At 35.9% G+C, this 18,176-nt stretch overlaps 5 non-coding genes across 5 annotated transcripts; all 5 read left to right on the top strand.

Annotated features, from left to right (window-relative positions):
• The first annotated feature begins 1,834 nt into the window (after positions 1-1,834).
• On the top strand, positions 1,835-1,927 carry TRNAI-UAU (transfer RNA isoleucine (anticodon UAU)). The gene is given in 2 exon segments: positions 1,835-1,872; positions 1,892-1,927. It is a non-coding gene; the product is annotated as a tRNA-Ile (tRNA).
• A 1,210-nt stretch (positions 1,928-3,137) lies between these two features.
• On the top strand, positions 3,138-3,230 carry TRNAI-AAU (transfer RNA isoleucine (anticodon AAU)). Its single transcript is given in 2 exon segments — positions 3,138-3,175; positions 3,195-3,230. It is a non-coding gene; the product is annotated as a tRNA-Ile (tRNA).
• An 810-nt stretch (positions 3,231-4,040) lies between these two features.
• TRNAI-UAU (transfer RNA isoleucine (anticodon UAU)) lies at positions 4,041-4,133 on the top strand. The gene is given in 2 exon segments: positions 4,041-4,078; positions 4,098-4,133. It is a non-coding gene; the product is annotated as a tRNA-Ile (tRNA).
• An 807-nt stretch (positions 4,134-4,940) lies between these two features.
• On the top strand, positions 4,941-5,033 carry TRNAI-AAU (transfer RNA isoleucine (anticodon AAU)). The gene is given in 2 exon segments: positions 4,941-4,978; positions 4,998-5,033. It is a non-coding gene; the product is annotated as a tRNA-Ile (tRNA).
• A 2,616-nt stretch (positions 5,034-7,649) lies between these two features.
• TRNAI-AAU (transfer RNA isoleucine (anticodon AAU)) lies at positions 7,650-7,742 on the top strand. Its single transcript is given in 2 exon segments — positions 7,650-7,687; positions 7,707-7,742. It is a non-coding gene; the product is annotated as a tRNA-Ile (tRNA).
• Positions 7,743-18,176: the final 10,434 nt, after the last annotated feature.

Consider the following 18,176-nt stretch of genomic DNA (forward strand, 5'->3'; position numbering starts at 1 on the left):
ATCCACATCTAGCATAACCAATTAATGCTGCAAAGTGCTCCAGTGGCGCAATTGGTCAGCACGCGGTACTTATAAGACAGTATCTGTTGAGCGATGCCGAGGTTGTGAGTTCAAGATACACCTGGAGCTTCTTTGTATACTGTTTTTTTTCCTTTTCTTATGTCATTAGTCATTGATTATAAACTGCTACCTTAATATTTAATATGATATTACAAAGGATGAAAGAAAGAAAGAAAAAACACAAACATGATTGTGCATTTAAGTTGTCAGCACACATCTGCTTTGGTTCAAATGCACTGCATATCTTCCTTCAGTCAGCCAACAAAACAGCAATGGAAAAGATTAACATACTGTTGGTAAAGCAGTTGCATAAATTGATTTTCTGCAATATAGCATGATAATCCATACTGAAAGCTCTGGATAGTACCAGCACATTTCTTGTTGGACTTGGTAATGCAAAGAACACAGTAAACAGCTTCACTTTTTCCTCAAAAATAAATAATTGACTATTAAAAACCTAACAGTCTTAAATAAGAACATCAGTAAGCACCACTGGCATAATGGATAAGGCACTGTTCTCCTAAGCCAGTGGTTGTGGGTTTAAGTCCCGTCTGGGTTGGAAGTCATTACAGCAAGTGTCTCATCACTAGAGTTGATATTTTATCCTTGCTTCAACTGTAAAACAGTCTTGCAGTGTTTAGCTTGTAAAAAATGACCACAGAAGCTAAAATATGACATTAATTATGATAACATTGTTGTTGCTGTTTTTTAAACCTTTTCTATCACCGTGGACAGCTTATTCAAGTGCCATCTGGCATGCATGTTCCTTTGTTGCTCATCATTCATCACCAAAAATGATTTTCTTTTTCAATTCTTATGAATGTACTGATTGTATTGAATAAAATCCACATCTAGCATAACCAATCAATGCTGCAAAGTGCTCCAGTGGCGCAGTTGGTCAGCGTGCAAAACTTATAAGACAGTATCTGTTGAGCAATGCAGTGGTTGTGAGTTCAAGCCTCATCTGGAACATCTTTGTTTACTGTTTTTTTTCCTTTTCTTATGTCATTAGTCATTGATTATAAACTGCTACCTTAATATTTAATATGATATTACAAAGGATGGAAGAAAGAAAGAAAAAACACAAACATGATTGTGCATTTAAGTTGTCAGCACACATCTGCTTTGGTTCAAATGCACTGCATATCTTCCTTCATTCAGCCAACAAAACAGCAATGAAAAAGATTAACATACTGTTGGTAAAGCAGTTGCATCAAATTGATTTTCTGCAATATAGCATGATAATCCATACTGAAAGCTCTGGATAGTACCAGCACATTTCTTGTTGGACTTGGTAATGCAAAGAACACAGTAAACAGCTTCACTTTTTCCTCAAAAATAAATAATTGACTATTAAAAACCTAACAGTCTTAAATAAGAACATCAGTAAGCACCACTGGCATAATGGATAAGTCACTGCGCTCCTAAGCCAGGGGGTCCAAGTCCCATATGGGGTGGAAGTCATTACAACAAGTGTCTCATCACCAGAGTTGATATTTTATCCTTGCTTCAACTGTAAAACCGTCTTGCAGTGTTTAGCTTATAAAAAATGACCACAGAAGCTAAAATATGACATTAATTATGATAACATTGTTGTTGTTTTTTAAACCTTTTCTATCACCGTGGACAGCTTATTCAAGTGCCATCTGGGATGCATGTTCCTTTGTTGCTCATCATTCATCACCAACAATGATTTTCTTTTTCAATTCTTATGACTGTACTGATTGTATTGAATAAAATCCACATCTAGCATAACCAACAAAACCTGCAAAGTGTTCCAGTGGCGCAATTGGTCAGCGCGCGGTACTTATAAGACAGTATCTATTGAGCAATGCCGAGGTTGTGAGTTCAAGCCTCACCTGGAGCATCTTTGTATACTATTTTTTTTCCTTTTCTTATGTCATTAGTCATTGATTATAAACTGGTAGCCTTAATATTTAATATGATATGACCACAGAAGCTAAAATATGACATTAATTATGATAACATTGTTGTTGTTGTTGTTTTTTAAACCTTTTTTATCACCGTGGACAGCTTATTCAAGTGCCATCTGGCATGCATGTTCCTTTGTTGCTCATCATTCATCACCAAAAATGATTTTCTTTTTCAATTCTTATGACTGTACTGATTGTATTGAATAAAATCCACATCTAGCATAGCCAATCAATGCTGCAAAGTGCTCCAGTGGCGCAATTGATCAGCGTGCGGTATTTATAAGACAGTATCTGTTGAGCAATGCCGAGGTTGTGAGTTCAAGCCTCACCTGGAGCATCTTTGTATACTGTTTTTTTTTCCTTTTCTTATGTCATTAGTCATTGATTATAAACTGCTACCTTAATATTTAATATGATATTACAAAGGATGGAAGAAAGAAAGAAAAACACAAACATGATTGTGCATTTAAGTTGTCAGCACACATCTGCTTTGGTTCAAATGCACTGCATATCTTCCTTCAGCCAGCCAACAAAACAGCAATGGAAAAGATTAACATACTGTTGGTAAAGCAGTTGCATCAAATTGATTTTCTGCAATATAGCATGATAATCCATACTGACAGCTCTGGATAGTACCAGCACATTTCTTGCTGGACTTGGTAATGTAAAAAAACACAGTAAACAGCTTCACTTTTTCCTCAAAAATAAATAATTGACTATTAAAAACCTTACAGTCTTAAATAAGAACATCAGTAAGCACCACTGGCATAATGGATATGTCACTGCCCTCCTAAGCCACGAGGTCCAAGTCCCATATGGGGTGGAAGTCATTACAGCAAGTGTCTCATCACTAGAGTTGATATTTTATCCTTGCTTCAACTGTAAAACAGTCTTGCAGTGTTTAGCTTGTAAAAAATGACCACAGAAGCTAAAATATGACATTAATTATGATAACATTGTTGTTGTTGTTTTTTAAACCTTTTCTATCACCGTGGACAGCTTATTCAAGTGCCATCTGGAATGTATGTTCCTTTGATGCTCATCATTCATCACCAAAAATGATTTTCTTTTTCAATTCTTATGACTGTACTGATTGTATTGAATAAAATCCACATCTAGCATAACCAACTAATACTGCAAAGTGCTCCAGTGGCGCAATTGGTCAGCGTGCGGTACTAATAAGACAGTATCTGTTGAGCAATGCTGAGGTTGTGAGTTCAAGCCTCACCTGGAGCGTCTTTGTATACTGTTTTTTTTTCTATTTCTAATGTCATTAGTCATTGATTATAAACTGCTACCTTAATATTTAATATGATATTACAAAGGATGGAAGAAAGAAAGAAAAAACACAAACATGATGGTGCATTTTAGTTGTCAGCACACTTCTGCTTTGGTTCAAATGCACTGCATATCTTCCTTCAGTCAGCCAACAAAACAGCAATGGAAAAGATTAACATACTGTTGGTAAAGCAGTTGCATCAAATTGATTTTCTGCAATATAGCATGATAATCTATACTGACAGCTCTGGATAGTACCAGCACATTTCTTGCTGGACTTGGTAATGCAAAGAACACAGTAAACAGCTTCACTTTTTTCAAAAAGAAATAATTGACTATTAAAAACCTATCAGTCTTAAATAAGGACATCAGTAAGCACCACTGGCATAATGGATAAGGCACTGTTCTCCTAAGCCAGTGGTTGTGGGTTTAAGTCCGGTCTGAGTTGGAAGTCATTACAGCAAGTGTCTCATCACTAGAGTTGATATTTTATCCTTGCTTCAACTGTAAAACAGTCTTGCAGTGTTTAGCTTGTAAAAAATGACAACAGAAGCTAAAATATGACATTAATTATGATAACATTGTTGTTGTTGTTTTTTAAACCTTTTCTATCACCGTGGACAGCTTATTCAAGTGCCATCTGGCATGCATATTCCTTTGTTGCTCATCATTTATCACCAAAAATGATTTTCTTTTTCAATTCTTATGACTGTACTGATTGTATTGAATAAAATCCACATCTAGCATAACCAATTAATGCTGCAAAGTGCTCCAGTGGCGCAATTGGTCAGCGCGCGGTATTTATAAGACAATATCTGTTGAGAGATGCCGAGGTTGTGAGTTCAAGCCTCACCTGGAGCTTCTTTGTATACTGTTTTTTTTCCTTTTCTTATGTCATTAGTCATTGATTATAAACTGCTACATTAATATTTAATATGATATTACAAAGGATGGAAGAAAGAAAGAAAAAACACAAACATGATTGTGCATTTAAGTTGTCAGCACACATCTGCTTTGGTTCAAATGCACTGCATATCTTCCTTCAGTCAGCCAAAAAAACAGCAATGGAAAAGATTAACATACTGTTGGTAAAGCAGTTGCATCAAATTGATTTTCTGCAATATAGCATGATAATCCATACTGAAAGCTCTGGATAGTACCAGCACATTTCTTGTTGGACTTGGTAATGCAAAGAACACAGTAAACAGCTTCACTTTTTCCTCAAAAATAAATAATTGACTATTAAAAACCTAACAGTCTTAAATAAGAACATCAGTAAGCACCACTGGCATAATGGATAAGTCACTGCGCCCTCCTACGCCAGGGGGCCCAAGTCCCATATGGGGTGGAAGTCATTACAGCAAGTGTCTCATCACTAGAGTTGATATTTTATCCTTGCTTCAACTGTAAAACAGTCTTGCAGTGTTTAGCTTGTAAAAAATGACCACAGAAGCTAAAATATGACATTAATTATGATAACATTGTTGTTGTTGTTTTTTAAACCTTTTCTATCACCGTGGACAGCTTATTCAGGTGCCATCTGGCATGCATGTTCCTTTGTTGCTCATCATTCATCACCAAAAATGATTTTCTTTTTCAATTCTTATGACTGTACTGATTGTATTGAATAAAATCCACATCTAGCATAACCAACTAATGCTGCAAAGTGCTCCAGTGGCGCAATTGGTCAGCGTGTGGTACTAATAAGACAGTATCTGTAGAGCAATGCCGAAGTTGTGAGTTCAAGCCTCACCTGGAGCGTCTTTGTACATTGTTTTTTTTTCTATTTCTAATGTCATTAGTCATTGATTATAAACTGCTACCTTAATATTTAATATGATATTACAAAGGATGGAAGAAAGAAAGAAAAAACACAAACATGATGGTGCATTTTAGTTGTCAGCACACATCTGCTTTGGTTCAAATGCACTGCATATCTTCCTTCAGTCAGCCAACAAAACAGCAATGGAAAAGATTAACATACTGTTGGTAAAGCAGTTGCATCAAATTGATTTTCTGCAATATAGCATGATAATCCATACTGACAGCTCTGGATAGTACCAGCACATTTCTTGCTGGACTTGGTAATGCAAAGAACACAGTAAACAGCTTCACTTTTTTCAAAAATAAATAATTGACTATTAAAAACCTATCAGTCTTAATTAAGGACATCAGTAAGCACCACTGGCATAATGGATAAGGCACTGTTCTCCTAAGCCAGTGGTTGTGGGTTTAAGTCCCGTCTGAGTTGGAAGTCATTACAGCAAGTGTCTCATCACTAGAGTTGATATTTTATCCTTGCTTCAATTGTAAAACAGTCTTGCAGTGTTTAGCTTGTAAAAAATGACAACAGAAGCTAAAATATTACATTAATTATGATAACATTGTTGTTGTTGTTTTTTAAACCTTTTCTATCACCGTGGACAGCTTATTCAAGTGCCATCTGGCATGCATGTTCCTTTGTTGCTCAACATTTATCACCAAAAATGTTTTTCTTTTTCAATTCTTATGACTGTACTGATTGTATTGAATAAAATCCACATCTAGCATAACCAATTAATGCTGCAAAGTGCTCCAGTGGCGCAATTGGTCAGCACGCGGTACTTATAAGACAGTATCTGTTGAGCGATGCCGAGGTTGTGAGTTCAAGATACACCTGGAGCTTCTTTGTATACTGTTTTTTTTCCTTTTCTTATGTCATTAGTCATTGATTATAAACTGCTACCTTAATATTTAATATGATATTACAAAGGATGAAAGAAAGAAAGAAAAAACACAAACATGATTGTGCATTTAAGTTGTCAGCACACATCTGCTTTGGTTCAAATGCACTGCATATCTTCCTTCAGTCAGCCAACAAAACAGCAATGGAAAAGATTAACATACTGTTGGTAAAGCAGTTGCATAAATTGATTTTCTGCAATATAGCATGATAATCCATACTGAAAGCTCTGGATAGTACCAGCACATTTCTTGTTGGACTTGGTAATGCAAAGAACACAGTAAACAGCTTCACTTTTTCCTCAAAAATAAATAATTGACTATTAAAAACCTAACAGTCTTAAATAAGAACATCAGTAAGCACCACTGGCATAATGGATAAGGCACTGTTCTCCTAAGCCAGTGGTTGTGGGTTTAAGTCCCGTCTGGGTTGGAAGTCATTACAGCAAGTGTCTCATCACTAGAGTTGATATTTTATCCTTGCTTCAACTGTAAAACAGTCTTGCAGTGTTTAGCTTGTAAAAAATGACCACAGAAGCTAAAATATGACATTAATTATGATAACATTGTTGTTGCTGTTTTTTAAACCTTTTCTATCACCGTGGACAGCTTATTCAAGTGCCATCTGGCATGCATGTTCCTTTGTTGCTCATCATTCATCACCAAAAATGATTTTCTTTTTCAATTCTTATGAATGTACTGATTGTATTGAATAAAATCCACATCTAGCATAACCAATCAATGCTGCAAAGTGCTCCAGTGGCGCAGTTGGTCAGCGTGCAAAACTTATAAGACAGTATCTGTTGAGCAATGCCGTGGTTGTGAGTTCAAGCCTCATCTGGAACATCTTTGTTTACTGTTTTTTTTCCTTTTCTTATGTCATTAGTCATTGATTATAAACTGCTACCTTAATATTTAATATGATATTACAAAGGATGGAAGAAAGAAAGAAAAAACACAAACATGATTGTGCATTTAAGTTGTCAGCACACATCTGCTTTGGTTCAAATGCACTGCATATCTTCCTTCAGTCAGCCAACAAAACAGCAATGGAAAAGATTAACATACTGTTGGTAAAGCAGTTGCATCAAATTGATTTTCTGCAATATAGCATGATAATCCATACTGACAGCTCTGGATAGTACCAGCACATTTCTTGCTGGACTTGGTAATGCAAAGAACACAGTAAACAGCTTCACTTTTTCTCAGAAATAAATAATTGACTATTAAAAACCTATCAGTCTTAAATAAGGACATCAGTAAGCACCACTGGCATAATGGATAAGGCACTGTTCTCCTAAGCCAGTGGTTGTTGGTTTAAGTCCCGTCTGAGTTGGAAGTCATTACAGCAAGTGTCTCATCACTAGAGTTGATATTTTATCCTTGCTTCAACTGTTAAACAGTCTTGCAGTGTTTAGCTTGTAAAAAATGACCACAGAAGCTAAAATATGACATTAATTATGATAACATTGTTGTTGTTGTTTTTTAAACCTTTTCTATCACCGTGGACAGCTTATTCAAGTGCCATCTGGAATGTATGTTCCTTTGATGCTCATCATTCATCACCAAAAATGATTTTCTTTTTCAATTCTTATGACTGTACTGATTGTATTGAATAAAATCCACATCTAGCATAACCAACTAATACTGCAAAGTGCTCCAGTGGCGCAATTGGTCAGCGTGCGGTACTAATAAGACAGTATCTGTTGAGCAATGCTGAGGTTGTGAGTTCAAGCCTCACCTGGAGCGTCTTTGTATACTGTTTTTTTTCCTTTTCTTATGTCATTAGTCATTGATTATAAACTGCTACCTTAATATTTAATATGATATTACAAAGGATGGAAGAAAGAAAGAAAGCACACAAACATAATTGTGCATTTAAGTTGTCAGCACACATCTGCTTTGGTTCAAATGCACTGCATATCTTCCTTCAGTCAGCCAACAAAACAGCAATGGAAAAGATTAACATACTGTTGGTAAAGCAGTTGCATCAAATTGATTTTCTGCAATATAGCATGATAATCCATACTGACAGCTCTGGATAGTACCAGCACATTTCTTGCTGGACTTGGTAATGCAAAGAACACAGTAAACAGCTTCTCTTTTTAAAAATAAATAAATAATTGACTATTAAAAACCTATCAGTCTTAAATAAGGACATCAGTAAGCACAACTGGCATAATGGATAAGGCACTGTTCTCCTAAGCCAGTGGTTGTGGGTTTAAGTCCCGTCTGAGTTGGAAGTCATTACAGCAAGTGTCTCATCACTAGAGTTGATATTTTATCCTTGCTTCAACTGTAAAACAGTCTTGCAGTGTTTAGCTTGTAAAAAAAAGACCACAGAAGCTAAAATATGACATTAATTATGATAACATTGTTGTTGTTGTTTTTTAAACCTTTTCTATCACCGTGGACAGCATATTCAAGTGCCATCTGGCATGCATGTTCCTTTGTTGCTCATCATTCATCACCAAAAATGATTTTCTTTTTCAATTCTTATGACTGTACTGATTGTATTGAATAAAATCCACATCTAGCATAACCAATTAACGCTGCAAAGTGCTCCAGTGGCGCAATTGGTCAGCGCGCAGTACTTATAAGACAGTATCTGTTGAGCAATGAAGAGGTTGTGAGTTCAAGCCTCACCTGGAGCATCTTTGTATACTGTTTTTTTTCCTTTTCTTATGTCATTAGTCATTGATTATAAACTGCTACCTTAATATTTAATATGATATTACAAAGGATGGAAGAAAGAAAGAAAGCACACAAACATGATTGTGCATTTAAGTTGTCAGCACACATCTGCTTTGGTTCAAATGCACTGCATATCTTCCTTCAGTCAGCCAACAAAACAGCAATGGAAAAGATTAACATACTGTTGGTAAAGCAGTTGCATCAAATTGATTTTCTGCAATATAGCATGATAATCCATACTGACAGCTCTGGATAGTACCAGCACATTTCTTGCTGGACTTGGTAATGCAAAGAACACAGTAAACAGCTTCACTTTTTCCTCAAAAATAAATAATTGACTATTAAAAACCTATCAGTCTTAAATAAGGACATCAGTAAGCACCACTGGCATAATGGATAAGGCACTGTTCTCCTAAGCCAGTGGTTGTGGGTTTAAGTCCTGTCTGAGCTGGAAGTCATTACAGCAAGTGTCTCATCACTAGAGTTGATGTTTTATCCTTGCTTCAACTGTAAAACAGTCTTGCAGTGTTTAGCTTGTAAAAAATGACCACAGAAGCTAAAATATGACATTAATTATGATAACATTGTTGTTGTTGTTTTTTAAACCTTTTCTATCACCGTGGACAGCTTATTCAAGTGCCATCTGGCATGCATGTTCCTTTGTTGCTCATCATTTATCACCAAAAATGATTTTCTTTTTCAATTCTTATGACTGTACTGATTGTATTGAATAAAATCCACATCTAGCATAACCAGTTAATGCTGCAAAGTGCTCCAGTGGCGCAATTGGTCAGCACGCGGTACTTATAAGACAGTATCTGTTGAGCAATGAAGAGGTTGTGAATTCAAGCCTCACCTGGAGCATCTTTGTATACTGTTTTTTTTTCATTTTCTTATGTCATTAGTCATTGATTATAAACTGCTACCTTAATATTTATTTTGATATTACAAAGGATGGAAGTAAGAAAGAAAAAACACAAACATGATTGTGCATTTAAGTTGTCAGCACACATCTGCTTTGGTTCAAATGCACTGCATATCTTCCTTCAGTCAGCCAACAAAACAGCAATGGAAAAGATTAACATACTGTTGGTAAAGCAGTTGCATCAAATTGATTTTCTGCAATATAGCATGATAATCCATACTGAAAGCTCTGGATAGTACCAGCACATTTCTTGTTGGACTTGGTAATGCAAAGAACACAGTAAACAGCTTCACTTTTTCCTCAAAAATAAATAATTGACTATTAAAAACCTAACAGTCTTAAATAAGAACATCAGTAAGCACCACTGGCATAATGGATAAGTCACTGCCCTCCTAAGCCAGGGGGTCCAAGTCCCATATGGGGTAGAAGTCATTACAGCAAGTGTCTCATCACTAGAGTTGATATTTTATCCTTGCTTCAACTGTAAAACAGTCTTGCAGTGTTTAGCTTGTAAAAAATGACCACAGAAGCTAAAATATGACATTAATTATGATAACATTGTTGTTGTTGTTTTTTAAACCTTTTCTATCACCGTGGACAGCTTATTCAAGTGCCATCTGGCATGCATGTTCCTTTGTTGCTCATCATTTATCACCAAAAATGTTTTTCTTTTTCAATTCTTATGACTGTACTGATTGTATTGAATAAAATCCACATCTAGCATAACCAATTAATGCTGCAAAGTGCTCCAGTGGCGCAATTGGTCAGCGCGCGGTACTTATAAGATAGTATCTGTTGAGCGATGCCGAGGTTGTGAGTTCAAGCCACACCTGGAGCTTCTTTGTATACTGTTTTTTTTCCTTTTCTTATGTCATTAGTCATTGATTATAAACTGCTACCTTAATATTTAATATGATATTACAAAGGATGAAAGAAAGAAAGAAAGAAAGCACACAAACATGATTGTGCATTTAAGTTGTCAGCACACATCTGCTTTGGTTCAAATGCACTGCATATCTTCCTTCAGTCAGCCAACAAAACAGCAATGGAAAAGATTAACATACTGTTGGTAAAGCAGTTGCATCAAATTGATTTTCTGCAATATAGCATGATAATCCATACTGACAGCTCTGGATAGTACCAGCACATTTCTTGCTGGACTTGGTAATGCAAAGAACACAGTAAACAGCTTCTCTTTTTAAAAATAAATAAATAATTGACTATTAAAAACCTATCAGTCTTAAATAAGGACATCAGTAAGCACAACTGGCATAATGGATAAGGCACTGTTCTCCTAAGCCAGTGGTTATGGGTTTAAGTCCCGTCTGAGTTGGAAGTCATTACAGCAAGTGTCTCATCACTAGAGTTGATATTTTATCCTTGCTTCAACTGTAAAACAGTCTTGCAGTGTTTAGCTTGTAAAAAAAGACCACAGAAGCTAAAATATGACATTAATTATGATAACATTGTTGTTGTTGTTGTTTTTTAAACCTTTTCTATCACCGTGGACAGCTTATTCAAGTGCCATCTGGCATGCATGTTCCTTTGTTGCTCATCATTCATCACCAAAAATGATTTTCTTTTTCAATTCTTATGACTGTACTGATTGTATTGAATAAAACCCACATCTAGCATAACCAATTAACGCTGCAAAGTGCTCCAGTGGCGCAATTGGTCAGCGCGCAGTACTTATAAGACAGTATCTGTTGAGCAATTCCGAGGTTGTGAGTTCAAGCCTCACCTGGAGCATCTTTGTATACTGTTTTTTTTTCCTTTTCTTATGTCATTAGTCATTGATTATAAACTGCTACCTTAATATTTAATATGATATTACAAAGGATGGAAGAAAGAAAGAAAGCACACAAACATGATTGTGCATTTAAGTTGTCAGCACACATCTGCTTTGGTTCAAATGCACTGCATATCTTCCTTCAGTCAGCCAACAAAACAGCAATGGAAAAGATTAACATACTGTTGGTAAAGCAGTTGCATCAAATTGATTTTCTGCAATATAGCATGATAATCCATACTGACAGCTCTGGATAGTACCAGCACATTTCTTGCTGGACTTGGTAATGCAAAGAACACAGTAAACAGCTTCTCTTTTTAAAAATAAATAAATAATTGACTATTAAAAACCTATCAGTCTTAAATAAGGACATCAGTAAGCACAACTGGCATAATGGATAAGGCACTGTTCTCCTAAGCCAGTGGTTGTGGGTTTAAGTCCCGTCTGAGTTGGAAGTCATTACAGCAAGTGTCTCATCACTAGAGTTGATATTTTATCCTTGCTTCAACTGTAAAACAGTCTTGCAGTGTTTAGCTTGTAAAAAAAAGACCACAGAAGCTAAAATATGACATTAATTATGATAACATTGTTGTTGTTGTTTTTTAAACCTTTTCTATCACCGTGGACAGCATATTCAAGTGCCATCTGGCATGCATGTTCCTTTGTTGCTCATCATTCATCACCAAAAATGATTTTCTTTTTCAATTCTTATGACTGTACTGATTGTATTGAATAAAATCCACATCTAGCATAACCAATTAACGCTGCAAAGTGCTCCAGTGGCGCAATTGGTCAGCGCGCAGTACTTATAAGACAGTATCTGTTGAGCAATGAAGAGGTTGTGAGTTCAAGCCTCACCTGGAGCATCTTTGTATACTGTTTTTTTTCCTTTTCTTATGTCATTAGTCATTGATTATAAACTGCTACCTTAATATTTAATATGATATTACAAAGGATGGAAGAAAGAAAGAAAGCACACAAACATGATTGTGCATTTAAGTTGTCAGCACACATCTGCTTTGGTTCAAATGCACTGCATATCTTCCTTCAGTCAGCCAACAAAACAGCAATGGAAAAGATTAACATACTGTTGGTAAAGCAGTTGCATCAAATTGATTTTCTGCAATATAGCATGATAATCCATACTGACAGCTCTGGATAGTACCAGCACATTTCTTGCTGGACTTGGTAATGCAAAGAACACAGTAAACAGCTTCACTTTTTCCTCAAAAATAAATAATTGACTATTAAAAACCTATCAGTCTTAAATAAGGACATCAGTAAGCACCACTGGCATAATGGATAAGGCACTGTTCTCCTAAGCCAGTGGTTGTGGGTTTAAGTCCTGTCTGAGCTGGAAGTCATTACAGCAAGTGTCTCATCACTAGAGTTGATGTTTTATCCTTGCTTCAACTGTAAAACAGTCTTGCAGTGTTTAGCTTGTAAAAAATGACCACAGAAGCTAAAATATGACATTAATTATGATAACATTGTTGTTGTTGTTTTTTAAACCTTTTCTATCACCGTGGACAGCTTATTCAAGTGCCATCTGGCATGCATGTTCCTTTGTTGCTCATCATTTATCACCAAAAATGATTTTCTTTTTCAATTCTTATGACTGTACTGATTGTATTGAATAAAATCCACATCTAGCATAACCAGTTAATGCTGCAAAGTGCTCCAGTGGCGCAATTGGTCAGCACGCGGTACTTATAAGACAGTATCTGTTGAGCAATGAAGAGGTTGTGAATTCAAGCCTCACCTGGAGCATCTTTGTATACTGTTTTTTTTTTCATTTTCTTATGTCATTAGTCATTGATTATAAACTGCTACCTTAATATTTATTTTGATATTACAAAGGATGGAAGTAAGAAAGAAAAAACACAAACATGATTGTGCATTTAAGTTGTCAGCACACATCTGCTTTGGTTCAAATGCACTGCATATCTTCCTTCAGTCAGCCAACAAAACAGCAATGGAAAAGATTAACATACTGTTGGTAAAGCAGTTGCATCAAATTGATTTTCTGCAATATAGCATGATAATCCATACTGAAAGCTCTGGATAGTACCAGCACATTTCTTGTTGGACTTGGTAATGCAAAGAACACAGTAAACAGCTTCACTTTTTCCTCAAAAATAAATAATTGACTATTAAAAACCTAACAGTCTTAAATAAGAACATCAGTAAGCACCACTGGCATAATGGATAAGTCACTGCCCTCCTAAGCCAGGGGGTCCAAGTCCCATATGGGGTGGAAGTCATTACAGCAAGTGTCTCATCACTAGAGTTGATATTTTATCCTTGCTTCAACTGTAAAACAGTCTTGCAGTGTTTAGCTTGTAAAAAATGACCACAGAAGCTAAAATATGACATTAATTATGATAACATTGTTGTTGTTGTTTTTTAAACCTTTTCTATCACCGTGGACAGCTTATTCAAGTGCCATCTGGCATGCATGTTCCTTTGTTGCTCATCATTTATCACCAAAAATGTTTTTCTTTTTCAATTCTTATGACTGTACTGATTGTATTGAATAAAATCCACATCTAGCATAACCAATTAATGCTGCAAAGTGCTCCAGTGGCGCAATTGGTCAGCGCGCGGTACTTATAAGATAGTATCTGTTGAGCGATGCCGAGGTTGTGAGTTCAAGCCACACCTGGAGCTTCTTTGTATACTGTTTTTTTTCCTTTTCTTATGTCATTAGTCATTGATTATAAACTGCTACCTTAATATTTAATATGATATTACAAAGGATGAAAGAAAGAAAGAAAGAAAGCACACAAACATGATTGTGCATTTAAGTTGTCAGCACACATCTGCTTTGGTTCAAATGCACTGCATATCTTCCTTCAGTCAGCCAACAAAACAGCAATGGAAAAGATTAACATACTGTTGGTAAAGCAGTTGCATCAAATTGATTTTCTGCAATATAGCATGATAATCCATACTGACAGCTCTGGATAGTACCAGCACATTTCTTGCTGGACTTGGTAATGCAAAGAACACAGTAAACAGCTTCTCTTTTTAAAAATAAATAAATAATTGACTATTAAAAACCTATCAGTCTTAAATAAGGACATCAGTAAGCACAACTGGCATAATGGATAAGGCACTGTTCTCCTAAGCCAGTGGTTATGGGTTTAAGTCCCGTCTGAGTTGGAAGTCATTACAGCAAGTGTCTCATCACTAGAGTTGATATTTTATCCTTGCTTCAACTGTAAAACAGTCTTGCAGTGTTTAGCTTGTAAAAAAAGACCACAGAAGCTAAAATATGACATTAATTATGATAACATTGTTGTTGTTGTTGTTTTTTAAACCTTTTCTATCACCGTGGACAGCTTATTCAAGTGCCATCTGGCATGCATGTTCCTTTGTTGCTCATCATTCATCACCAAAAATGATTTTCTTTTTCAATTCTTATGACTGTACTGATTGTATTGAATAAAACCCACATCTAGCATAACCAATTAACGCTGCAAAGTGCTCCAGTGGCGCAATTGGTCAGCGCGCAGTACTTATAAGACAGTTTCTGTTGAGCAATTCCGAGGTTGTGAGTTCAAGCCTCACCTGGAGCATCTTTGTATACTGTTTTTTTTTCCTTTTCTTATGTCATTAGTCATTGATTATAAACTGCTACCTTAATATTTAATATGATATTACAAAGGATGGAAGAAAGAAAGAAAGCACACAAACATGATTGTGCATTTAAGTTGTCAGCACACATCTGCTTTGGTTCAAATGCACTGCATATCTTCCTTCAGTCAGCCAACAAAACAGCAATGGAAAAGATTAACATACTGTTGGTAAAGCAGTTGCATCAAATTGATTTTCTGCAATATAGCATGATAATCCATACTGACAGCTCTGGATAGTACCAGCACATTTCTTGCTGGACTTGGTAATGCAAAGAACACAGTAAACAGCTTCTCTTTTTAAAAATAAATAAATAATTGACTATTAAAAACCTATCAGTCTTAAATAAGGACATCAGTAAGCACAACTGGCATAATGGATAAGGCACTGTTCTCCTAAGCCAGTGGTTGTGGGTTTAAGTCCCGTCTGAGTTGGAAGTCATTACAGCAAGTGTCTCATCACTAGAGTTGATATTTTATCCTTGCTTCAACTGTAAAACAGTCTTGCAGTGTTTAGCTTGTAAAAAAAAGACCACAGAAGCTAAAATATGACATTAATTATGATAACATTGTTGTTGTTGTTTTTTAAACCTTTTCTATCACCGTGGACAGCATATTCAAGTGCCATCTGGCATGCATGTTCCTTTGTTGCTCATCATTCATCACCAAAAATGATTTTCTTTTTCAATTCTTATGACTGTACTGATTGTATTGAATAAAATCCACATCTAGCATAACCAATTAACGCTGCAAAGTGCTCCAGTGGTGCAATTGGTCAGCGCGCAGTACTTATAAGACAGTATCTGTTGAGCAATGAAGAGGTTGTGAGTTCAAGCCTCACCTGGAGCATCTTTGTATACTGTTTTTTTTCCTTTTCTTATGTCATTAGTCATTGATTATAAACTGCTACCTTAATATTTAATATGATATTACAAAGGATGGAAGAAAGAAAGAAAGCACACAAACATGATTGTGCATTTAAGTTGTCAGCACACATCTGCTTTGGTTCAAATGCACTGCATATCTTCCTTCAGTCAGCCAACAAAACAGCAATGGAAAAGATTAACATACTGTTGGTAAAGCAGTTGCATCAAATTGATTTTCTGCAATATAGCATGATAATCCATACTGACAGCTCTGGATAGTACCAGCACATTTCTTGCTGGACTTGGTAATGCAAAGAACACAGTAAACAGCTTCACTTTTTCCTCAAAAATAAATAATTGACTATTAAAAACCTATCAGTCTTAAATAAGGACATCAGTAAGCACCACTGGCATAATGGATAAGGCACTGTTCTCCTAAGCCAGTGGTTGTGGGTTTAAGTCCTGTCTGAGCTGGAAGTCATTACAGCAAGTGTCTCATCACTAGAGTTGATGTTTTATCCTTGCTTCAACTGTAAAACAGTCTTGCAGTGTTTAGCTTGTAAAAAATGACCACAGAAGCTAAAATATGACATTAATTATGATAACATTGTTGTTGTTGTTGTTTTTTAAACCTTTTCTATCACCGTGGACAGCTTATTCAAGTGCCATCTGGCATGCATGTTCCTTTGTTGCTCATCATTTATCACCAAAAATGATTTTCTTTTTCAATTCTTATGACTGTACTGATTGTATTGAATAAAATCCACATCTAGCATAACCAGTTAATGCTGCAAAGTGCTCCAGTGGCGCAATTGGTCAGCACGCGGTACTTATAAGACAGTATCTGTTGAGCAATGAAGAGGTTGTGAATTCAAGCCTCACCTGGAGCATCTTTGTATACTGTTTTTTTTTCATTTTCTTATGTCATTAGTCATTGATTATAAACTGCTACCTTAATATTTATTTTGATATTACAAAGGATGGAAGTAAGAAAGAAAAAACACAAACATGATTGTGCATTTAAGTTGTCAGCACACATCTGCTTTGGTTCAAATGCACTGCATATCTTCCTTCAGTCAGCCAACAAAACAGCAATGGAAAAGATTAACATACTGTTGGTAAAGCAGTTGCATCAAATTGATTTTCTGCAATATAGCATGATAATCCATACTGAAAGCTCTGGATAGTACCAGCACATTTCTTGTTGGACTTGGTAATGCAAAGAACACAGTAAACAGCTTCACTTTTTCCTCAAAAATAAATAATTGACTATTAAAAACCTAACAGTCTTAAATAAGAACATCAGTAAGCACCACTGGCATAATGGATAAGTCACTGCCCTCCTAAGCCAGGGGGTCCAAGTCCCATATGGGGTGGAAGTCATTACAGCAAGTGTCTCATCACTAGAGTTGATATTTTATCCTTGCTTCAACTGTAAAACAGTCTTGCAGTGTTTAGCTTGTAAAAAATGACCACAGAAGCTAAAATATGACATTAATTATGATAACATTGTTGTTGTTGTTTTTTAAACCTTTTCTATCACCGTGGACAGCTTATTCAAGTGCCATCTGGCATGCATGTTCCTTTGTTGCTCATCATTTATCACCAAAAATGTTTTTCTTTTTCAATTCTTATGACTGTACTGATTGTATTGAATAAAATCCACATCTAGCATAACCAATTAATGCTGCAAAGTGCTCCAGTGGCGCAATTGGTCAGCGCGCGGTACTTATAAGATAGTATCTGTTGAGCGATGCCGAGGTTGTGAGTTCAAGCCACACCTGGAGCTTCTTTGTATACTGTTTTTTTTCCTTTTCTTATGTCATTAGTCATTGATTATAAACTGCTACCTTAATATTTAATATGATATTACAAAGGATGAAAGAAAGAAAGAAAGAAAGCACACAAACATGATTGTGCATTTAAGTTGTCAGCACACATCTGCTTTGGTTCAAATGCACTGCATATCTTCCTTCAGTCAGCCAACAAAACAGCAATGGAAAAGATTAACATACTGTTGGTAAAGCAGTTGCATCAAATTGATTTTCTGCAATATAGCATGATAATCCATACTGACAGCTCTGGATAGTACCAGCACATTTCTTGCTGGACTTGGTAATGCAAAGAACACAGTAAACAGCTTCTCTTTTTAAAAATAAATAAATAATTGACTATTAAAAACCTATCAGTCTTAAATAAGGACATCAGTAAGCACAACTGGCATAATGGATAAGGCACTGTTCTCCTAAGCCAGTGGTTGTGGGTTTAAGT

This window comes from Pseudophryne corroboree, unplaced genomic scaffold, assembly GCF_028390025.1.
Source record: "Pseudophryne corroboree isolate aPseCor3 unplaced genomic scaffold, aPseCor3.hap2 scaffold_897, whole genome shotgun sequence".
NCBI classification, from domain to species: Eukaryota; Metazoa; Chordata; class Amphibia; order Anura; family Myobatrachidae; genus Pseudophryne; species Pseudophryne corroboree.